We start from the raw sequence: 24,907 nt of genomic DNA, 5'->3' as shown, positions 1-24,907 counted from the left end.
GACATTTAAGAAAACAGAACAATTCCAACTTAGAGGAGACTGAAAAAGAGTTTTTCTTGGTGCTAGGATCAAACCGAAGAGCTAGACAAGCGTTCCACCAATGTCACATCCCCAGTTCTGTCCCTTTGCTTCCTTTGAGACAGGGTCTCACTATGTGCTACAGACTCACCTTGAATTTAAACCTGTGAGTCTCCTGTCTCTGCGTCTAGTATTGAGAATTACAAGTATGTTTTAACCACACCCGGCGTGGAGATATTTTAATAGTAGCCTGACAGTTATGCTGTGGGCCAGGAGACATACCTGGCTGAACACATCTTTCCATCCAAACCAGACGTGCGTAAGCATGATGGTTATGTGAATGGGCAAGTGTTCAAGGCCCACTTTTACCACTTGTTATATGACCTTGGGTAACCCAACTGCCAGTGTCCCTTGGCATAAAAGTGAAATAAACGTGCCTGCTTTATAGAGCTGTGAAGGGAACAGAACAAAGCGATCTGTGCGAAGGGCTCAGGACAACGCCTGCACATATGCGTACTCACCAGGGGGAAGCTATTAATACTCTGTATGCAAAAGTGAAAACAGTGAGTGTGTTTCATATGGAAATCTTCGGGGTTTATTCTTTGAGGGCCACACAGGTGGCGGTGTTTTCTTCATCACTGTAAGTTGATTAAACGTAACTCTAGAAATGAAGTCTAAGAAATAAGCCAGCTGGAAATGATCACCAATTCCCATTCTTTTGAGTTAGGTACGGGCAGGAAGTCTCTCTGCACCGTTGTAAAGCTTGTGCCTTGAACCGTCAAGCATGTTTCCTATGTTGCACCAGTCGATCCATTCTCAGCGGCATCAAAACCTCAAGGCCCCAGGAGCTCCTCCTTCATCGCCCACCTACCTGGGGTGTGGCAGGTTAGCAGTGGGAGCTGGGAAGAGGGCAGAAGCCCATTCCTCCAGGCTCTGGTGTCCAGGCAGGGGCCGTAGTCGTCTGGGTCTCGGCTCAGGCGAGTCCTCGGCATTAGCGCTCTGTGGTCTCGCATCCTAAATCCACAACTTCAGCGGAAGAGGCAAAAGTATATTTAAACAAAATGGCTTCAACAAGGCTCAGCTTTGAATCACAAGATCAGGGCGGTATGGATTTGGCGCACAGTTATTTCCCAGTTCTCACTGAAGCCTGATAAATGAAGTTCTTAATAATTATTGCTGAATCGATTTTTAAATTATTACATTTCTTTCTCTACCTGTGTATCTGTTTGGGGAGGGGCATGCCCATGGCACAGTGTGTGTATGGGGATGGGGGAACAACTTGCCTCCACTCAACACACAGAGAGAAAGGGGGGGAGCACTTTGGGAACCCCATTTGTTCTCAGTCTGCTGAAAAGCTTCACAGGGCAATGGCAGGCCCAGCCGTCCATTAGAGAGTGCTCTTTGCTCACAGGGAACAGCCTGAGGGGGCATGTTTGCTTAGGAATGGATTTCTTTACAAGGATACACAAGAAATCAATATAGTAGCTGCCTCTGGGTGTGGGAACTGGAAAACTAGATAAGGTTAGAGAGGCTTAATTTTCACGATGTGTGCTTTGTCGTCAAGGATAATTTTGATTATTTTTGCGCCCAGATAACTCAGCTGTGGCATACTCTTTAGCCTGTCCTCTTTCCCACCAGGCAGTACAAGGCACAGATTTTAGACACATTCCACCTCCCCAGGGACAGCAGAGTTTACTGTATCTGTTATTAAATTTATTCTTTGGTGCTTGTTGGTTCGCTTCACAGGGTCTCATTCTATCACCCAAACCGGCCTTGGGCTCATGACAATTTTCCTGCCTCAGCTTCTCCAATGCTGAGGTTACAGGCCTGAGCCACCACACCGCATCTATTGTACTGGTTCAAAGAGCTTCCACCAGCTTAGCCAGGGTACCTCCATCTTCCAAGCTAACCAGTGGGAAGGCAGCGGTAGACCTCGGCTCCAGGTGAACCGGGTTTTTAACCTCTGGCCTTCCCTTGAGGGTAGAGTGGGGAACCCAGCTTCAGGCTCAGTAGGCAGAAGAGCACTGCCAGGCAGGCGGGAGGCACACCTCGCGCAGGTGCTAGCCTCGGGCCTCCCAGGTGGAAACAGTACTACACCCTGGTGGCAGCATAGGTGACTTCTCACTGGGGTCGCTTCTCTTCTGGCCTCTGAGTTCCTGGGCCAGCTTGGGAGGCTGAACAGCTGCCTGGTGGCCCCGAGCCAGGGATAACTGCTGACTCTCAAGGAGGCTCTCTCAGCCAGCCAGGGAGGAAAGCCAGATGGAGTGTGCCACTTGACACAGCAGGTAAGGTCCTTTGGGGACTAATGTCCCATTGGATGCCACATTCTTGAGCTTTTTCTCAAGCAGAGAGTCTGCCTCCACTGGCCACTTGGCCCTTCACCGAGGACGACCCAGGGCCACTTTCTCCCCTACTGCAGTCTTTTCCTTAAGCATTTTGGGTTCTGTTGTTGGAGTTTTCTATTGAAATCAAAACGTTTTTTTTTGGGGGGGGGGCTTCGAGACAGGGTTTCTCTGTGTAGCCTTGGCCATCCTGGACTCACTTTGTAGACCAGGCTGGCTTCGAACTCACAGCGATCCACCTGCCTCTACCTCCCGAGTGCTGGGATTAAAGGCGTGCGCCACCACGCCCGGCTAAAAACGTTTTTTTTTTTTTTTAAATCATTGTAAGAGAAAAACAATTCCTTCTCTCATAGCACACACACACACACACACACACACACACACACACACACACACACACACACACACCATTGCATTATACAGCAGTCAAATAGAAGGTAGACACATTGACATATTTTAGGCTAAACCAATGTTCCCTATGGATTGCTGGATTTCAACCCACTTCTGTCTTCACAAGCCCAGGAAGGTTGGATTCCAGAGAATGCTGGCGTCTTGAAAGTCTGTTAAGACTATGGCTCTTGAGGCACTGCCCATGACCAAATGTCTAGGAATGCATTCAGGCCTACATGGGTGACTGCTTCCTGGAGGGAACCCTAGAGTAGATGCAGGACTTTCCAGGGATTTCAGAGGGGTTGCTCCAGGCTTGGGGGTGGATACAGCCTCTGCTCAGTGGTGAAGAAGGGACCTCGTGGGAACCCCATCTTTAGGAAGTAGCATTCCGCTTTGTGAACGCCCTAGACAGCATCCGGCACCAAGGTTAATCTGTTCTTTGTGACTCGTTCTATGACTTTTCTCCTTCCTCTTTCTCATCATATTCAAACTCATTATTGGGTGGCAGCTTACGTGAAGATTGTCTCTGTAGCCCGCAAGAGAAAGGTTCGCAGTAACTAAACAGATTTGCTGGTGGTGGGACTGCGGGTTATATTTCGGTTCTTCCTCATTTCTCTGTTTTTCTGACACACACTTACTTTTGCAGTGGTAAAGGGTGCATGGTCCCTTTCAAATCTGTGTGGGGTTTGTGTGTGTGTGTGTGTGATTTTCTGGTTTTATATTGAAAAATACAAAATGACCCTTAAACAGAATTTAGAAAAGTTAAGGTGTGGGTACTACCAAAGCTGTGGGCTGTTCCCTGACCACTCCTACCCCACCTCTTTTTTTTTTTTTTTTTTTTTTTTTTTTTTTTTTTTTTTTTTTTTCCCTCTCAATGTTCCTAAGAGTACTCAAAGTTTCAACTTTTCCTCAGTTCTGCGACCCCTCCATTTCCTACCCCGGCTTCTGCCTCCAACACCTGCTAGCCGGGTCATCCTCTTGAACCATATTCTTCACTTCAGCTGCCCTCAGTAAATTAACTTTCTATACTGGGAAAGCAATACTCCACACCGCTAAGCAGACACAGTTTCGCTAAGACAGATGGAAACAGAACAGGACCACATTCACCTGGTGATTTGCATAGGGCCAGACCCTGAAAGCTGAGGCCTCAGAGCTCAGCCAATGCGTTCCTACAAGTCCTGAAAAGCTGCCCCTCCCCTTGGTCTCGGGTCTCAGGACCTTTAAGAACTGCGGCTAAATGAACAGGGGCGAAGCCCACCCAAGGGTTATGCTGCTGCTTCGGCTTAAATGTTCATGCTGCCTCTTTGGCTCTAGAGGCCTGAATGAATCACTTCCCTAAAGCTCTGTGCCCTCATGTACAAAGAGGTGACAGACAACACAAACTGAATGAGATTGTGCCCATGGCACTGATGGAGTGTACCATGCACTCTGTAACCTGAGCTATGGCTAACCTCAGTGATCCTGCCATTCCTTCATGGGGTCTCTCAGCACTCACATAAGTTTCTCACACTTAGATTTGTTTCTATTAAAAATTACATCTGTGGGTGTAACGGCACACACTTTCGGTCCCAGTACTCTAGAGTTTGAGGCATGAGGATGACTTGAGGCCAGGAGTTCAAGGCCAGCCTAGGCAGTACTGTAGGACCCCAGATAACAAACAAAGCACTCATTTTGTTTTGGGGTGATTTAGAAGAGTTTTGTCTGGATTTTGTCCAAAGTGTCACAGACATCAGGGAAAAATAATTCCCTGGTTAATTGTTAAGCTACCCTTGAATGGTTGCTCAGAACAGTGTTCTGTGATTAGAATAAAAAAGAGGAGAAGCAAGAGAAAAGAGAAGCTAAGGATGGGACAATGCAAACAAAAGATCTTATTGCAAAGCTATCCATGAGGACGGGACCCTGCAGGAGGTCAGTGCTTGGTCCTCTTAAATGACTTCGTGGACAAAGCTAGAGCGAAGGCCATACTTGGTTATTTGAGATTTACAATTGTACATCTAGAATACGGTTCTCAACTAGAGGTGGCTTTGCCCCCCAGAGGACATGTTACAAGGTCTTATCTAATTGTGCTTGGAGATGGGGGAAAAAGGCTCCTGGCATCACTGGGCAGAGAATCGACATCTTACCTGTACAGGACAGCTCCCTACCACAGCACTGTCCAGCCCCAAACACCACTGGTGTGGGAAATCCCAAGGTGCTGACTGCCCACTGGAGGGGTTTTCAGTGGTGGTAGATTCTTCTGTTCCTGGTAATAGGCAATATTTTCAGACTCAACTCATAATGGCATCTCCTCTTCCAGCCATAGCCTTCAGGACTCACTCACGTAATGTCCTCATGTCTTCCACTCAGGGAAAGGAAGCAAAACCAAGGACAGCAGTGGCTACATGAGCTGATGGCTGTGTGGCATCACAATAAAAGTCCAGGTCCAGAAGCCTCCCTGTTAATGTTCCTTTAGGTAAGTCCCCACTTTTTACTCCAACAAGTAGCCATCCAGGAAGATGAAATGAAAAGAGCTTTGGCGGTACCCCCACCCTGTAGAAAGAAAGACCAGAAAGAAAGAAAGAAAGAAAGAAGAAAGAACCCACCAAAACAATAACAAGAAGTTTATCAAGATATTAAGCAGAGAGGGTTTTCTTGGCTTAGTTAATGCATCTTACCAACCAAAACAACAGAGGAATGCAGCTGCTGCCTGTTGTCTCTGGTAACTCAACACCATGCTGCTGTGTTACACTGATAAATTTGTTTAAAATAATGTTTGCCTCCCTTTACTGTATGACTCTCCCGGGTGTCTCTTTTCTAAGAGGAGGAACCTGGCTTCTAAGAATCTAGGGTGCAAGGCAAGGAAGGCTGGCACAGAGCAGAGGAACTGACTCTCCCATGTGAGTGTATAGTCCCGGACTCAGGCCCCTTGAGGATGTAAAGTCATGGCCCTTCTTAGAAGCTGCCTCTCTATTCACGTCAACTAAGAGAGGAAACCAAAAGGTCTTTCCATGAAGCCGAGAGCATTGGAGGGAGGCTGGGGGAGGGGGGAACTAGGATGTGTTCTCCAAATACATTCCCTCTCAAAACTACTTGACTTTGGTAGCTAATGCAGGGCTGAGACGATCCAAGCAAACACAATGGCATTGCATAAAGCCTAGGAGTTTCAGGAGAGCGACAGCTTGGCAGCATCTGTAGGAACCACTGAAAATGTGCAGCAAGGGGGAGAGGAGTGGCTTAAGAATGGAACAGATGCCCCGCATGGTGGTGCAGGCCTTTAGGCCCAGCACTCCTAAGGCAGAAACCAGCAGACCTTTGTGTGTCCAAGGCCAGCCTGGTTCACATAGTGAGTTCCAGGCCAGCCAGGGATGCATAGTTGAGAGCCTTTCTCAAGAATTCCAGAATCAGTGAGATGGCTTAGCTGGTAAAAAGCAATTGACATCAAGCCTGACCACTGAGTTCAATCCTGGGAACCCGCATGATGGTGGAAGGGGAAACCCCACTCGCAAAGGTTATCCTCCCACCTCCCCACTGAACTGTGGCATGCACATGCTCACATATATGAGTGCCTGATCATACACACACACACACACACTCACTCTCTCTCTCACTCAACTTATACACACACGCACACACACACACACACACACACACACACACACACACAAATAATGTAATAAAAATGTTTTAAAGGAGCAGTGGGTGGTGGCATAAGCCTTTAATCCTGGCACTCAAGGAGGCAGAGGCAGTCGGATCACTGTGAGTTCCAGGCCAGCCTGGTCTACAGTGTGATTCCAGGACAATCAAGGCTACACAGAGAAACCCTGTTCCCAAAAAACAAAGGGAAAAAAATCTCTGGGGCTGGAAAGATGGCTCAGTGGTGAAGAGCACGGGCTGTCCTTCCAGAGGACTGGGTTCAATTCCCAGCACCCACATGGCTACCTGTAACTCCAGTTCTAGGACATCCAACACCTTCACATAGGCATGCATGCAGGCAAAACACCAGTGCCCAGAAAATAAAAACAAACAAATAAGTAAATACAATTCAGGGCTTGCTATCTCATGGGCTCCAGTCCCTTTGTGTTAAGTGAATGGAAAAATACCTGAGTTTGGTGCTCATAAATTTTTAGATCAACTTTAAAATGTTTGATATTAAGCAAGGAGGTGGAGACACACACTTTTAATCCCTGGGAGGAAGAGGCAAGTGGGTCTCTGTGACTTCAAGGACAGCCTGGTATACAAAGGGGGTCCAGGCCAGCCAAGGCTTCACAGAGAAACTCTTTCTCAAAAAAAAAAAACAAAACAAAAACAAAAACAAAACACACACACATACAAATAAACAAAAAAAAACAAATGTTGATATTATGGCGCCTCATACTTGTAATCTCAAGTAGATGGTGTAGAAGCAGAAAGCTCAGGAATGGAAGGTACTCTGTAGCTACATATGGGATTCAAGGCCAGAGCCTGTATCAAAAATATAGAGAGGACCTGTCTCGAACCCCCCCCCAAAAATAGAGAAAGAGAGAGAGAGAGAGAGACAGAGAGAGAGAGAGACAGAGAGAGAGAGGAGAGACCATATGATAAATTGGCATGCCGTCCTTGCGCAGGGCTGTGCTCAACTTTTATTGTTCAGGTGTTTGTGTATGTGGTGCTGATCCAGCACCTCATTATAACCTGTGTAAAACAAAGAGGAAACATTTCTCTCTCTCAATGGTTCTTCCACTAGACCCACCCAGACTTATCTCAAACTCCTGGAAACAACATAAGTGATTCTCCCACCTCAGCCTCCCTATTAGCCAGGACCCCAGGCACATGCCCTTACTCCCAGCCCACACAGATTTTCACAAAGAATCCAGCTAAAGTGTAGGAATGCTGTTTCATTTTTCATTGTGTTTCATTTTTATGATGACTTTCTATTTATGATGAGTCATACTGGTTTCTCACTTGTAGTAACTGTGTAAAGTTCTCTTTAAAGATGAACTTACTAAGAAAACTGGTTAAGCTGGCCACGGTGGCGCACGCCTTTAATCCCAGCACTCAAGAGGTAGAGGCAGGTGGATCACTGTGAGTTCAAGGCCAGCCTGGTTTATGAAGTGAGTCCAGGACAGCCAAGGCTACACAGAGAAACCTTGTCTTGAAAAAGAAAAAAAGAAGAAAGAAAGAAAAAAATAATAAAAAAAGAAGCCGGGCGGTGGTGATGTACACCTTTAATCTCAGTTCATGGGAGACAGAGGCAGGCTGATCTTTGAGTCTGAGGCCAGCCTGGTATAGAGAGTGAGTTCCAAGACAGCCAAGGCTACACAGAGAAACCCTGTCTACAAAAACCAAAACAGAGAGAGAGAGAGAAAGGAAAAGAAAACTGGTTAAACGGGAGTTGGGGAGATAAAAAGCCCCCTAAGGGAAGAAGGGGATTATTTCATCTTACAATTCCAGGTTATAGTCAATCGTTATGGGAAAGTCAAGGCAGGAACTTCAAACAGCTGGCCACGTCACAAAGAATGGAGAGAAATAAACGCACACATGTTCTCTTGCTTACACTCATCTTGATTTCTCCACTCTGGCACAGTTTGGGACCCCCCTGCCTAGAGGAAGGTACCACCCACACTCAGCTTAGTGTTCTTACATCAGTTGATTAAGATAATCTCCCACAGACATGCCCATAGGCCAACACAACATGGACAGTCCCCCACTGAGACTTCTTTTCTAGGTTGGGTCACATTGACAATTAAAACTAATCTGACATGGGTAGTTTGAAAGGTAACATATGGCTGTAATGGAGGGGAAGTGTGCTTTTTCCTCCCAGCCCCAAGCTCCCAGAATAATGACTCATGAGACTCAAAATATAGTTACAAATACCTAGGCCATATAGCTAGGCTTTTCTCTGACTAGTTCATAACTTTAAATAACCCATTTATACTAATCTACATTCTGCCACATGGCTGGTTACCTCTGCTCAGGTACCATGCATCTGTCCTCTTCACATTTTCCTGGGCAAATCTCTCACACCTGGCTCTGTCCCAGATTTCTTTCTGCCTGCTGGATGCTCCACCGTCTGTGCTACTCTTCCACATAGGCCACAGGTTTTTTTTTTTAATTGACAGGCAATGCATCCATACAATACACAAGCTCTTCTCTCTAGAACAAGAAGTGGTGCGGGAGGAAAACACGTTTTTACATACGGCCTTTGTCTTCCAACAGTCCCCTCACAGTCACTGTGAGTAACTGGGGTATATGCCACTGAGTTTGTGCTTAGAACTAAGAACTCAGATTAAGCTACCGTGAGCTGTTAATATCAAAGACCAACCTGGCTAGGCAAGAATTCTTGGGAGCCTTTGAAAATTGGGCCCTTGAGGAAGGGAGATCCTAGGGGACTGAAGAATTTGGAATGGAATGTGTAATCTCAAAGTGATGAGAGGACAGTCCTGAAGGGCACCTTGTTGCTTTCCCATTTTGATCCAAATCACACCTATTAGGATTAACATGAACAGACCAACAGGTGTATGGAAATAATAACATTTAGCTTTGTTCAGTTTGAAACATACTGGGCATCAAAGGACTTTTTTAACTGCTAGTTGTGTTTTGTTTTTGTTTTTCGAGACAGGGTTTCTCTGTGTAGCCCTGGCTGTCCTGGATCTAGCTTTGTAGGCCAGGCTGGTCTTGAATTCACAGAGATCCACCTGCATCTGTCTCTCGAGTGCTGGGATTAAAGGCGTGTATCACCACAGCCAGCTTCTAGACTGACTGTTTTGTTACATGTGTCATGTTCATGTGTGTGCAAGTGCATGTATGTGCCCATACACGGAGGCCAAAAGGCAGCTTTGAGTGTTATCTTCAGGAACACAATTAACCTCCTTTGAGTCAGTCTCTCATTTTCCTGGAGCTCATCAGTTAGGCTAGGCTGGCTGGCCAGAAACCCCAGAGATCTGCTGTCTCCACCTCCCCAACAGTGGGATTACAAGTGCAGATCTTCACAGACATTCTTTTATGGGGGTGCTGAGGATCAAAATCAAGGGCCTGACCTGAGTTGTGAAGTAAGCACTTTATGAACTGAGCCATCTCTTCAGTCCAAACTGACTACTATTAACACTTTGAATTTAATTTCATGATCCGACTCTGTTTTGTGGGGAGGGTGGAAACTGAGGTTTTGTTTTGTTTGGAGATGAGTGTATTCGTGATATTAGCCTGCCTATATGTACCTAGCCATGGAAGCCAGAGGTCAGTGTCAGGCACCAGGTGTTTTTCTGTGTTTTGGTTTTTTAAGGCAGTGTCTGTGGTAGTTAGGGTTTCTATTGCTGTGACAAAACACCATGACCATAAAGCAAATTGGAGAGGAAAGGGTTTATTCAGCTTACACTTCTATGTTGTTGTTCATCACCAAAGGGAGTCATGGCAGGGACTCGAACAGGGCAGGGTCCTGGAGGCAGGTGCTGAGCCAGAGGCCATGAAGGAGTGCTGCTTACTGGCTTGCTTCAAGAGGCTTGCTTCACACGGCTTGCTCAGCCTGCTTTCTTATAGAACCCAGGACTATCAGCCCAGGGATAGTACCACTCACCACAGGCTGGACCTTCCCCACCACCACCACCACCACCACTGATCACTAATTGAGAAAATGTCCTACAGCACTCAGGAGGCAGAGGCAGGCGGATCGCTGTGAGTTCGAGGCCAGCCTGGTCTACAAAGTGAGTCCAGGAAAGCCAAGGCTACACAGAAAAACCCTGTCTCGAAAAACCAAAAAAGGAAAACAACAACAACAACCAAACACACACACACACACATACACAAAGAGGAGGAGGGGAAAAAACCCCAGGCTTTGGTACCGTCCTGCCACCTATCTTTTTCAGAGGGAGAGCAAGCAAGCAGAAGCCAGGTGGCCTCCAGCCAAGAGAAACAGCCACTGCAGCCATCCCACTTTCCCTGAGGTCAGATAATTTTCTTCATGCCCATCAAGTTTTCTCCCTGGCTGGTGTCAATTGAGCCCTGGGTCAGGAAGTCAGTAGCACAGAGGTTCTCAGCCTGTGGGTCTCCTAAAGAGCATCTGAAAACAGAGGCATTTACATTACGACTCATAACAGTAGCCAAATTACAGTTATAAAGGACACATTTTATGGTCGGGGTCACCACAACACGAGGAACTGTATTAAGCATCGCAGCATCGGCAAGGTTAAGAACCACTGCAAGAACAACTTGAACAGTCCTACCCAACAGACCTCTCTGCATCCTAGGAGATGCGGAGTACAGCAGGCTGGTCAGAGAAGGCAGAGAGGGGCAACTTGCTTTTCTTATCGGTGGAGAACTGAGGGAGGTCTGCAAGTGGGATTAATGCCGACATTTCGGAGAAGGGCATGTTTTGACCTACGTTTATCGATAAGGCGGCTTAGGTTTAAAGAACCACTGAGGAGCTTAGCTTTGTCAAGCTGTTGGCTTGTAAGTATAACGTTCCCTGCTCCTGGCATCCCTTTTCTTGTTTTCTTTTGGGACCCTACCTTTCTTCTTCTCAAGAACTAGCTCTTTTTGGGCTCCAATTTCGTATAGATCTGCTGGTCAAGAATTACCAGTACTCACCACAGCTCGGCTCTGAGCCCAAGGAACCTGACTCCGGAACTCATTTCTATAGAAATGGCCCTGGCCTGTTTCCTAATGCCCAGATGCAGCATTTTTCATTTACACATCATTCGAGCCTCATAATTCTAAACAGCAAGACACACAATAGAGCTTCTTAGCCATTTGAATATCCAAAGACAACGAACACGTTAGTTGAGATTTAAGGTTATGAAAAATGGAAGTTCTCATCTTGTAATGGGACGTGCTTCATTTTAGTTTCAGGTTCTGTCTCTCAAGAGGGCACTGACCTAATTGTCCTGGAAATATCAATTATGAATCAAGAAGTATATTATGACTTAATTGTTCGTTACACAAAAGTGACACGGTCCCGTCGTTTGCTGCATGCTTTCCCTTTATCTAGAAGGATATTTAACTAAGCAATCAGGGATATTGCCTAGCCCGGCTGATGCAAGTGCGGCCAAATAAGCCGGGTAATAACACTCCACAGCCTCAGCAAGGTTGGCTGGGAGGAAGCACACAGCACTTAGCTGCCCCTTTGGATGTGTTTGCAGATACATTTGCGATTTCATGCCCAGTTTTCAACGTTAGGCATTAATCTGAAATGGGCACTGGAACATCAATAAAGTCTACATTTTGCCCCTTTTAATGAAAATGCCAGATATAGATTTAATGCAAAACTAAACATTTGGCTCAGTATGTTCTACTCCAGTAAATTAGCTAGTGTTTGTCATCTTTTTTTTTTTTTTTTTTTTAAACACCAGAGGTTTAATGCCTCATTTCACATGGTTTTGTTAGGGCCAGATAGAAAGCTGATAAACAACCCATTTGTTCAATTACAGTAGCCCCTTGTCACACTGCTGAGGTTGGTCCTCAGAGCTCACTTCCTTTACAAACTGTCCTGGGAGCTGAAGTGGCTCAGCCCCTTTTAATCATTTGACTGAAGTGCAGCCCTGGCAAAGCTGCTTTCTCAGACGCCCCAGACAAGTGCTGGATGGCGGCCCCAGAAGTGACTCTGGAAGCCCAAGCGTGAGTGGTGTACCAGCCAGCAGCCCCCCACCCATGCTCTTCAGATGCATTAGCCCCTGTGGGCTGGAAGCCAGCCTGGACTACCTAAAGAGGTCTGGGCCAGCAACATAGCAGAACACTGTCTCCAAAAAAAAAAATAAAATAACAACAATAATAAAGCATTATCTTCATCATTGCCTTGACAGACCCATGTAAGGACTCCCAATTTGGGAACTGGGACCCAAAGATGAAGCTGTATTGTCCGCAGGGGATAGACCTCAGGTTTTAAAACACTCTTATTTATACTGGCACCTGGGGACTGCCTTTCTCATCTTTCCTCAGAGCACAGTACCTGACATTCAAGGGGATTGTAAACGGCACCTCTTCCAGGAAGTCACTTTTTTTTTTTTTTTTTTTTTTTTTTTTTTTTTTTTTTTTGGTGTTTTGAGACAGGGTTTCTCAGTATAGCCTTGGCTGCCCTGGACTCGCTTTATAGACCAAGCTGGTCTTGAACTCACATCAGTTCTCCCACCTCTGCCTCCCAAGTGCTGGGATTAAAAGCGTGCGCCTGGTTAGTGAGTCACTTCTTATAGCCTGCCATTGACTGTCCTGCTCATGTGGGTTTTTTGTTTGTTTGTTTGTTTTGGTTGCTTAGTTGGTTGGTGTTTGATTTTTTTTTTTTTCAAGATGGGGTTTCTCTGTGTAACAGCTCTCACTGTTCCGGAACTCACTCTGTAGAGCAGGTTGGCCTGGAACTCACAGAGATCCACCTGCCTCTGCCTCCCAAGTGCTGGGATTAAAGGTGTGCACCACCACCATCCAGCTTTGCTTATGTGTTTTTATGGCAGTGTATGCCTAAGTCCCAAGTGTAACTAAGTCTCCATAAGAGAAAAAGCTGTCCCTTAAACATCCTTAATACACAGCAGGATTCTCCTGCCAGATGCATCAAGAAGTCTTCATTGGTATCTTTATAAAGCAAACACTTTTCAGAGTCACCAACCTGCTGATAAAAGGATAACGTCTATGGCAATCAAGGCATCACATCTTACAGGAAGCTATCTGGGTTAAGGTCTCACTGCATGATCTCAGCAGAGCAACTTAGCATCTCTGGGATTCAGATCTCTCACTGTATAAAGTAACTACTTCTAAAGGTTGTTGCAAAGCCCAGTGGCAGAAGAGCTCGAGAGAGGACTCAGCTGTTAAGAGCACTGGCTGTTCTTCTAGAAGACATGAGTTCGATTCCCAGCACCCTATGTCAATTCACAACCATTTGTAATTCTAGTTATAAGGGATACAGTGCCCTCTTCCGGCCTCCACTGGCACTGCACTCATGTGGTACACAGGTAATAGATACTAGGCAAAACACTCACACCTATAAAATAAAATAGAATATCTTAAAAGTTCAATGGCAGTGACACTCAGAGGCTTGGGTCAGTGCCTGGTGTGTAGACAACGCCTGATGAACACTGGCTATTATTTTCCAGAAAAGTTTGTAATTTTGCAGCCTAGGCAAGAAACTGTCACACTTGGCTGTTGGCAACTTTTGTTTGTTGCTTACTTGTTTGTGTCTGAGATAGGGTCTCCTACAACTCAGCCTGGCCTTTAAATCACTTATGGAGCCAGGAATGCCCTCATATTCCTGATCCTCCTGCCTCCACTTCCCAAGTACAAGCATGTGCTATCACCCCTGGCTGATTGTCTACATTCCAAAAACTGGAAAAGAAAAGTGGGACATTTAGTTCATCTGAGTGACAGCTGAGCTGACAAGGTTCAGGGACCGTTTACTGACAACCTGTTATGTAAGATCATTGGAAGGGAAGTGACTTGAGACAGGCCGGGGCCAGGTATTGGCAAGCTGGAGTCCATAGTCCTCAGTTCCAGTCCTGTGTACAAACAGGAGGTTTTGGGGGGGGGGGGATATTAGGGAATAAAATCCTGTCTTGGGGGCTGGAGAGTTGGCTCAGCGGTTAAGAGCACTGACTACTCTTCTTAAGGTCCTGAGTTCAATTCCCAGCAACCATATGGTGGCTCACAACCATCTATAATGTGATCTGATGCCCTCTTCTGATGTGCAGGTGTACAAGCAGGCAGAGCACTGTGTATGTAATAATAAACAAGTAAATCTTTAAAAATAAAATCCTATGTTTTCTCTGGGTGCGGTGGTACATGCTGTAATCCCAGCACTCAGGAGGCAGAAACAGGTGGATCTCTGTGAGTTCGAGGCCCGCCTGGTCTACAGAGAGAGTCTAGGACAGCCAAGACTACACAGAGAAACCCTGTGTTGAAAAAACCAAACCAAACCAACACATCCTGCCTTTTCTTCTAATGATCTTGCTTGCACTTCCCAAGTGCTAGAATTACAGGTACGGATGGATATGCACTACTGGGAACTGAACCCAGGCTTCAGGTGTGCTGCCAACTGGCTACACCCCTCACCCATGCATGAATCCCGTCTCTGCAGATGATGTCTCAAAAGATGACACACTCATCCATACAAGCAGTACATTTAGCAAACCTGTCAGTCAGTGTGTACCAGAGATTTTCCCTACTCGGAGAGCTAGCTCCCTAATCTCAGGAAGATTTTCCCTGCTTGGAGAGCTGGCTCCCTAATCTCAGGAAGCTGTTCTGGTCCCTGTTCTGGATAACTAACCGGAACAACAGATGTGAAGGGAAGGCTGTTTGAAGGGGTAACAATGCCACTGGGGCAAGGAGGGCAGGCATCCAAAGTCCCACAAACCAGGTCCAAGAAGCTAAAAATTTTTAATAAGAGGCTTAGGAATAACTACCAACCACAAAGGAGGTCATTAAAAAAAAAAAAGGTCCCATCTAGCCCTGCTGCTTAATAGCAGCATCACCTATAGTGTCAGCACTACCCACAGCATCAAAGCCATTTGTGACTAGTGACCAGGAAGAGATTTGTTACCAAGTCAGGAGGGGCATAGCAGAGTGGAGAGCCAGTGAGGTGTTCTAGAGACTAACAGACATTTTAGGTTGACATAATGTTTCATAATTGCATCTTACTAATCTAAAGGGCCTCTCCCTCCTCCCCCCACTCCTGCTAAGACCCAGGCCTCTGTGTGTGTGTCTGTGTGTGTGTGTGTGTGTGTGTGTGTGTGTGTGTGTGTGTATGCCCAAAGTCCTCAGCAGCAGCACACAGGCTTTAGTGTCTTTATTGGGGACCAAAGACGATGAGATCATGAAGGGTCAGACGGTCGCCTGCTGTTAGTGGACATCCAAAAACATCATGTGTGTTTTTAAATTCTGAGATAGACTTTTACTGAGTTATTCATGCTGACATCGAACTCACTCTGCAGTCTTGGCGGGCCTCGGGTTTTTATTCTCTTGTCTCCGTCCTCTGAACAGTTGGCATGTCAGGCTTGTGCTTCCAGGACCAGCTTGGGTCTGCACCTCAGAGTCACTGCACAAAAGAAGAGTCATTTATTACTGACTAAGGCCATCCCAGAGTGCCACCCAGAAGCCAGGCTTCAGGGTGGCCTTTGGCTCTAGGAATATTTCCAGGGATTCTCATATTATCCCCAAAGATTATGCTTTCCGGCTGGGCAGTGGTGGTGCACGCCTTTAATCCCAGCACTTGGGAGGCAGAGGCAGGTGGATCGCTGTGAGTTCGATGCCAGCCTGGTCTACAAAGTGAGTCCAGGACAGCTAAGGCTATACAGAGAAACCTTGTCTGAAAAAAAAAGTTTTCCTAGAGCCTTATGACCCAACATACCTGGAGAGTCCCAGGGAACACAAAACACCATAATTCTATACCGCTATTCCCCAAACTGTTTTCAGAGGAAATTAATTCTAAAAGAAATAGTACATAAGCAAAGCCTTCTATAACTAAACAAACTTTATAGATATTGTGTTAGATGAGATGAAATGTATTTCTCTATTCTAAAGATGTAGAAAGCCTTTAAGGTGGTAATGTACTAGGTAGCTATCCCAAAGAGAAGACAGACCAAATTTTTCATGTTTAGTTCACCTCTGAATCCTTTCTTTTCCACATCCCACACTCTCTGAATCTAGTCTATTTTGTTATTTTTAAGAGACAGAGTCTTGGAACCTGTCAAATGGTTCGAGAAAGCTTGACAACCTGGGATATTTTCCTGAGTCTCCCAACCAGCCAGCCTCCTCTACCATCACTTGACCTGTTTTGTTGATATGGCTAAGTTAATTGATTCCTGGAACTCATGGTAGAGGGAGAAAATTCCTAAAAGTTACTCACTAAACACACACACACACACACACACTTTTTTTTTTTAAGACACATACACAGAGAAAGAATACATATTTCACTGCCTGGACTACTAAGAGAAATCTTGTCTCAAGAAACCCAAAAACAACAAAAAGAAATACACAGTTTTTATAGCCATTGAGGGCCAAGAGGAAATCCCATCTGTTTGCCATCTCTTCCTGTTGGCCTCTGTCTTAGTTACTTTTCTTTTCTTTTTTTTTTTTTTTTTTTTTTTTTTTTCTTTAATTTTTTTAAGGTGGGGGCAGGCAGTTGTCTTGTTTTGTTTTTGTCTTTCAGTTGCTCTGGCTGTTCTGGAACTCACTATGAAGACCAATCAGGCCTCCAACTCATTGCAGAGATCTGCCTCTGCCTCTGCCTCTGCCTCTGCCTCTGCCTCCCTAGTGCTGGGATCGAACATGTGTGCCACTACACCCCGCCTCTTAGTTACTTCTCCGTTCCTGTGGTAAAAAACACCCTGGCAAAGGCTTAAGATTTCAGAGGGGAGCCAGGTGTGGTGGCACACACCTTTAATCCCAGTGTTTGGAAGGCAGTGGCAGAGGCAAGCAGATCTCTGTGAGTTTGAGACCAGCTTGGTCTACAAAGAGAGTTCCAGGACAGCCAGAGCTACACAGAGAAACCCTGTCTTGAGGGCCCCCCTCAAAAAAAAAAAAAATTCAGAGTGTGGTAGAGCCCACTCACCTTTGATCCCAGGGTCAGAGGCAGATGCATCTCTGTAAGGAGTTCCAGGCCAGCTTGGTCTACATAGTGAGTTTCGGAACACCCAGAGTTACAAAAACAACAAAAACAACAACAAAGCAAAAGAAAACAAACATTTCACAGAGTTAGCTTCCTACATGAAGGAGCAACGTTTCTGGCAGAAGAAACAGCTGAGACCTCAAATCTTGCTCTACGAGCAGGAGACAGACAGAGAACACACCGGGGCTGGCAGGAGGCTTTTGGAACCTTGAAGTCCATCCTGTCCCTAGTGACACACCTCCTTGAACAAGACCATACCTCCTAATGCTTTCCAAGTACTCACCAACTGGGTACTGACTAAGTATCTAAATGCTGGAGACTCAGGTGACATCTTGCTCAAAGCATCATTGGCTCCCCTTGGAGCCCATGAGAAAGATGACAGTGAATGGTACAGCGGAGACATTCTTCCCCCCGTGGTACAGCCCTGCAGCAAGCATTGCCAGGATGTAGAAATGGGGATGTAGCTGATTCATCCTCCAAGACCTATATGAGTTGTGGGGAAGAGGGATGTACCAGGGGCTGCAGGGAACACATTGCATCTGGCAGCTGTGATTGCCTGCACAAGGTCTCTCCAGGTTGAGCCTATCAGCATCCTGTTATGGAAGGGGTAGGGGTTTGAGGGACTTCACTTTTCCCCGAGGCTTAGTACCAGTTTGTTATTGGTGGGAAAGGGAATGACGCTTTTATGAGTGCAGCCTGTGGTAAGGTACCTGTGCTTGTGTATGTGTGTGTTGGGGGGGGGGTGTTTCAAGACAGGGTTTCTCTGTGTAGCATTGGCTGTCCTATACTCCATTTGTAGACCAGGCTGCCTCGAACTCACAGCGATCTTCTTGCCTCTGCCTCCCAAGTGCTGGGAGTAAAGGTGTGTGCCACCACCTGGTGGTACGTGCTTCTGTAAGTAACCCAAATGAAACTCATTGGTCCTTGGAGTGGGGGGAGGGGGCATGAAAGTAGAAGAGGGGCTAGTGAGGCAAAGGAAGTGGATGATGAAAATGGGAGGGAATCAAGAGAGCAGAATGGGGGTTCAATATGATTAGATACATTATGCACAGACATGTCAACATGAAACCATTGTTATGTATAATTAATATATGCTCATAAAAGCATTAAATAAAAATTGAGTCTCGTTAGAAAATGTGAAAAGTGTGATTTCTGAATTCTGTGGTACAGTTTTTTTGCTTAGATAAACTCTTTCAAGTAGCATGAGGGGAGCTAGAGAGATGGCTCAGAGGTTTAAGAGCCTGTTCTTCCAGAGGTCCCGAGTTCAATTCCTGGCAGCCACACGGTGCAACCATCTATAGTGTGATCTGATGCCCTCTTCTGACCTGCAGGTGTATATGCAGGCAGAGCACTGTATACATAATAATACATAAATAAATCTTCAAGCAGCATGAGGGATGGGCTGTCACTTGGTGATAGACACCTGCCTACAATGCAGGTGGCCCTAGGTTCAGTCCCCAGTACAAGAGCCCAGTGAGGTGTTGCACATGTGTCGTCCCAGCACTGGGAGGTAGAGGGAAAAAATTCATCCTTGGCTACATAAGATGTTAGTGAGCAGCCGGGCAGTGGTGGCGCACACCTTTAACCCCAGCGCAGAGGAGGCAGAGGCAGGTGGGTTGCCATGAGTTGAAGGCCAACCTGGTCTACATAGTGAGTCCAGGACAGCTAAGGCTACACAGGGGGGGCGGCAGGGAGGAAAAAAATACATAACTTGTTAATGTGGTATTTCAAATAGAAATTTTCTTGAAAAATAAAATACTGTGGGAATAAAAATGTTTTTTAGTACTCTACATTCATATAGATAGTTAATAATGTATAATGTGTATACCAAGAATTGTAGGCTTACCTTTTTTTTTCCCTTTGTGTCTTTTTTAACATTGTATATTTCTTAATGCCTGAAATCACATTTTAAACAACAAGCAGCTGCTTCCAGCAGCATGGTGTTCCAGTAGCTTTAAAGACCTTAATGAGATCAAGTAATTGCTCGGTGAGGCTAACAGTTTCACCTTCGTTTAACTCAACACCACCACACAGCATCATAGCTGCCCCATTCCCCTCCACCCATGAACCATAAGCCTTTATGGGAGGCAGGTGTCTAAGAAACCACTTCCTCCGGACAGCTGAACCTACACCCAGGGGACGTTTTTAAAACATTAATTGAATTAGCCTGGTCTAATTTACAATTAATGGAAAGTGTGTCATAATGTGGATTCCCCTGGAGGCTAAGCAAAATTAAAACTTTACACCAACACACTCTCTATTCCCTGCAATTCGTGAATTACTTTCGGAAATTGTTGAAAAACATTTGGGTTTCCTGCTTTCACTTACCAAATGGTAAAATTGTAGCAATAGGCCACCCCCAAAGGGTATCTCTTTTCCCTCCCTCCCTCCCTCCCTCCTCTCCCTCTCTCTCTCTCTCTCTCTCTCTCTCTCTCTCTCTCTCTCTCTCTCTCTCTGTAAACTGACACCTTTCAACAAAACTCTAGTTTGAAATTGAGAAGTGTGGATCAGACCCTGAATGAAATGGCCATGTTGGAAAGGAAAGACAGCCAATTAAAACCACAGAAGCAGTTCCTCTTAAAAACCCATGCCGTAAAAATGGGGAAGAGAGCTTATCTAGGCTTCTGCAGACTGCCTGTGTCCTCTCCCCACCCCATCGAGAGCCTGGGACTCTCCAACATTAGGACCATGAGTAACGGCTGTGCTTCTGGAGCCCTTTAGGAGAAGTGTGTTTCCTGTGGCCAAGGAATGGGAAATGCAACAGTGATGCCAGGCTTGGGAGGGAGGAAAATGCCTCTTATCTTTTAGGGAAGACATACAGCTTTCACTTTCATTCTGTTGTATATTTACTAAAAGCTTACTGCCTGTCAAATGCAGTGCTAGATGCTGGCGACAAACAAGGAGGCCACGGAACTACAGTGTATTTACAGTACTTTGCAAAACATGTATCAATGGATGACACGAATAAATACAATATACAGTTGGAACATGAAAGAACACGCATCAGAGTAGACAAGTTTTGAATGCTTTGAAAGATGTATCATGTCAGTGGTTCACACAGCTGTAAAGGAAGATAAATCATGAATCTGCAAGAAGATGGATACAACTAGAAAGCATTTTGTTAAGCAAAATTAGCCAGATGAAAAGTATGTTGAAGCCAGGCATAGTGGCACAAGCCTTTAACCCCAGCACTCCAGAGGGCAGAGGCAGGCTGGTGATCTGTGAGTTCAAGGCCAGCCCGGTCTACATAGAGTTTTGGGGGGTTTTTTGTTTGTTTGTTTGTTTGTTTTTATTTTGGGGTGTTTGTTGGGTTTTGTTGTTTGTTTTTCAAGATAGGGTTTTCCTGTGTAGCCTTGGCTGTCCTGGACCTGTTTTGTAGACCAGGTGATGGCCTAGAACTCACAGAGAGATCTATCTACCTGCCTCTGCCTCCCTGAGTGCTGGGATTACAGGTGTGTGCCATGGCATAGAGTTCTAGAACAGCCAGAGCTATGTAACAGAGAGATCCTGCTCTAGAGGGAGAAAAAGTATGTGAGAGAGAGAGAGAGAGAGAGAGAGAGAGAGAGAGAGAGAGAGAGAGAAGATGGGTAGTACAAAGAGAGGAAGGGAGCTTAAAAGAGGTGAGGAATAGAGAGAGTAAAGGAGGTAAATGTAATAAAAAGAAAGGCTAACTCAAAGAAGGAAGTGGGCTGGCCAGATCCAGGAGGGTACACAGGGGAGGCAAGTAGGAAGGAGAATTCATGAAAACAAACTACGACACACTTATATGAGGATTCCATGATAAAACGCATTACAGCCAGGCAGTAGTGGCGCACGCCTTTAATCCCAGCACTTGGGAGGCAAAGGCAGGCGGATCTTTGTGAGTTCGAGGCCAGCCTGGTCTACAAAGTGAGTCCAGGACAGCCAAGGCTACACAGAGAAACCCTGTCTCGAAACAAAAACCAAAAACCAAAAACCAAAAAAAAAAAAAAAAGAAAAAGAAACTATTACTTTGTGTACTAACTTAAAACATTCATTCTTTAAAATGAGAGCATGTATTTTATTATGCTCATTTCCCCCAGAAAACAAGAAGATAGAGTGCTTCTTTGGGTTTAGTGACTATGTAGAATAATGCGCTATATCCACAAAAACTTCCTCTCCTCATATTCTAATTCTAGACTTGCATCAAGGCTAATGATTAAACAAATAAGCAACAACAACAACAATAAAGCCCATCCCACGGCAATCATCTTATAAGCAGAGGCAGGTGTGGTGGGGCATGCCTGTAACCCCAGCAGGTGGCAGGTGAAGGCAGGTGGACCAGCAGTTTAAGGTCATCCTGGGCTACGTGTGATCATGTCTCAGAGACAGAGACACAGAGAGAGACAGGGAGAGAGGAAGCAGGTGAGGAAAGAACAAGCCCTTCTCAGAACCTCAGCAGATTAAGGGAAGCTTCCACTGTAGTACTAGCTGAATAAACGACGCCTGTGGATTCACTTCTCTTTGACCATTTCTTTACCTGGAAAACAATGATGGTGATTAAAAAAAAAAAAAAAAAAAGACTTCACCGTGTTACCTTGAGGATAGAAACATGTAAAGATGTTAAATGAGCCAGCAGGGAGGCAGAGGCAGGCAGGTGTGAGTTCGAGGCCAGCCTTGTCTACAAAGTGAGTCCAGCACAGCTAAGGCTACACAGAGAGACCCTGTCTCAAAAAAAACAAACAAACAAACAAAAAGAGACAGGTACGGTGGTACCCGCCTGTAAGCTCAGCACTCAGGGGAGGCAGAGGCAGGCAGATAGATAGCTGTGAGTTTGAGGCCAGTCTGGTCCACAAAGTGAGTCCAGGACAACCAAGAGAAACCCTGTCTTGATAAGGAGGAAGAGGCGGAAGAGGAGGAGGAGAAAGAGGAAGAGGAGGAGGAGGAGGAGGAGGAGAAGGAGGAAAGGAAACAGACCTGAATTCCTGGTCATCCCATTTGATGGCCCAGCATCCCATTTCCTTTAAATTTCAAATTAGAAGCCCTGGCTGACTGTGCCTGGCCCATCTCCAAAGCATCATCTACGAGCCCCAGGGGTACCAAGTGCCTAGACCCTATCAGCTCTGCTACTGTTGACCTTTTGCTGAGGTCCGTGTACTCCTTATCTTGGTTCCTCAAACCACTGAAGTCCTATAGCCACACAGTTGGAAGGTAAGTCTCCTGCCTTCCATCCCAGGATTCTCACCTCAGCTGAAAACTGAATACTCTGCCAGGCATGGTAGCCCATGCCCTTAAGCCCAGTATTTGGGAGGCAGAAGCAGGCAGGTCACTGTGAGTTCGAGGCCAGCCTGGTCTACAGTACGAGCACAGGACAGCCAAGGCTACATAGAGAAACCCTGTCTCAAAACAAAAACAAACAAATGAAACAATACAAATTTCAAGAAGACATTGGCTCTTACATTGACATCTGAGGAATTGAGATTGTTCGTTTTCTGTCCTTAATGGGAAAATAAACTAAATGAGTATAAAGCATTTCTGGATGTGGGAGAATGAAAAAAAGACCCCCCCCCCCCCGAAAAAAAAAAAAAACCAGAAAATGTGAGGACATGATCAAGCTATGAAAGAAAAATATAAAGATCTAGACAAACCCAACACACCTCTCTCTCCCTACAAGTATTTATGAATACAAGAAGGGGAACCTTTACTGTGTTAACTATTCTGTTTGCTCATCTGCATACTTAAGAGTTGTTTTATTTCTTTTGTAATGGAAATCTCCCCTTTCAAATTAAAGGGGATCCTAAAGACGGGCTAGAAAATACACGGTGAATAAACTTTCTTAGGATGGAAAGCAGCCCTCACAGATTTTCACCTGGAAAATCACCCTAAATTATCGATGACCTCCTCCTTCTCCTAGAAAAGAAAAAGAAAGATAAGTGCTATGGAGAAAAGCCATCTGTAGCCTCGTAAACCTCACAGTGGCCGCCGGATGCTCCAGTCATGATCCTCAGCAGACAGGAAACGCCGCCAGCTCCAAGCTCTCCTTCCCACAGCCCGCTCAGTCTGGAAAGATTTGTGAGAATTCTGTGCTTTCTGGCTGAGGTTTTCGCTAGACTTCAGGTATGGATACCTCCTCCCAAGTGTGGTATCCAAAAGGCTGGAGTCGAGAATTCGGGTCCCCAGGCAGCAAGGGAGGGGCACGGGACTCCTGCCTGCCTGCCGGCCTCCAAGCCTGTTACAGCAGATATCTCTGTAGCGGCTGTTCTGTGGACCTGGAAGTCCTGCCGAGGAATCTGCCAAGTGCTTGTTAGTTAGATTAAGAGTACTGACAGATAGATAGATGATGCATAGATAATCAAGGAACAAACTTATAATAGTCACTTACAGAGTCCAACTGGGGTTTCAAAAAAAAACCCCAATGGATGAATAAAGTAAATGTTAGTACGGTGAAGTGCGTGTGTGTGTGATAATTTTGAGCACAAGATAAAAAGCTCTTATCCATACACTGGCATCCAGGGTTCCATATTCCGTCCTATGAGAGAGATATATACCTCCAGGCACAGATTCACAGGGTCACAAATTACTGGATTTTTCAAGAGACACCTTTCCACAAGGTGGGACTTTTGGTGTCTTCCATGCCTAGTTAAGAAGAGCACTTCCCCCAAACCATCCTTGTCCTGCCTACATTTTAACCAAGCCGAATATTCACAGTGATAAAAACCACAAGTGAGAGAGCGCGTCAGACATGTTGAAAGAGAATAGGTACTTTCTCTATCAGCGATGGTTTCCTCTTTTCCCACAAGATGTCTTATCAGCTTTCACTCAGAGAAAAACCATAAAAAGAAAAAAAAAAAAAAGAAAAAAAAAGAAACCTTACGAAATAGCTCTCTAAATAAAACAGTACGCAACAGGCTAGTCATCTTCAACAGTGATCTTGTGTGAAGAGTCAAAGTACATCATCCAGAAAATCAATACCCTGTTAAGGGAGGCAGGGTATCAAAGAGCAATGAACTGAATAACTTGAAAGCATAAGTACACGACCCAGGGGATTAATCACACACTGTCACGGTGAAATTAGGACAATTCTTCCAATCATTAACGTTTTGCTTACAAAAATGTGCTTTTTCTGTTTGTCTTTCTGCTAAATGATAACCGTTTTTCAAGTTGAATCTCCTGATAAAAAGAGTTAAAAACAAGACAGGAGCTGAGCTGTAAAGGCCATACACGCCGCTTCAACATGAACTAGCCAAAGGGCAAACAAATGAAAAATGTCTGGATTGCAGGAAGAGTTTGTAGATGCCCATTGGCAGTCTGTAACAGAGTACTTTGTAAAAGTTAATGCTAACCAGTGTCCTGAGAAGGCCACACAACCGATACACTCTTTTTGTTTTGTTTTGTTTTGTTTTGTTTTTTGTTTTTCGAGACAGGGTTTCTCTGTGTAGCCTTGGCTATCCTGGACCCGCTCGGTAGACCAGCCTGGCCTCGAACTCACAGTGATCCACCTGCCTCTGCCTCCCGAGCGCTGAGATTATAGGTGTGCGCCACCACGCCCGGCTTCTTTGTTTTTTGTTTTCATTTTTCCTTTTTCCGAGACAGGGTTTCTCTGTTTAGCCTTGGCTGTCCTGGACTCTCTGTGTAGACCAGGCTGGCCTCGAACCCACAGCGA

Source organism: Acomys russatus, chromosome 5 (genome assembly GCF_903995435.1).
Source record: "Acomys russatus chromosome 5, mAcoRus1.1, whole genome shotgun sequence".
Classification (NCBI taxonomy): domain Eukaryota; kingdom Metazoa; phylum Chordata; class Mammalia; order Rodentia; family Muridae; genus Acomys; species Acomys russatus.
This window is presented reverse-complemented; position numbering follows the sequence as displayed.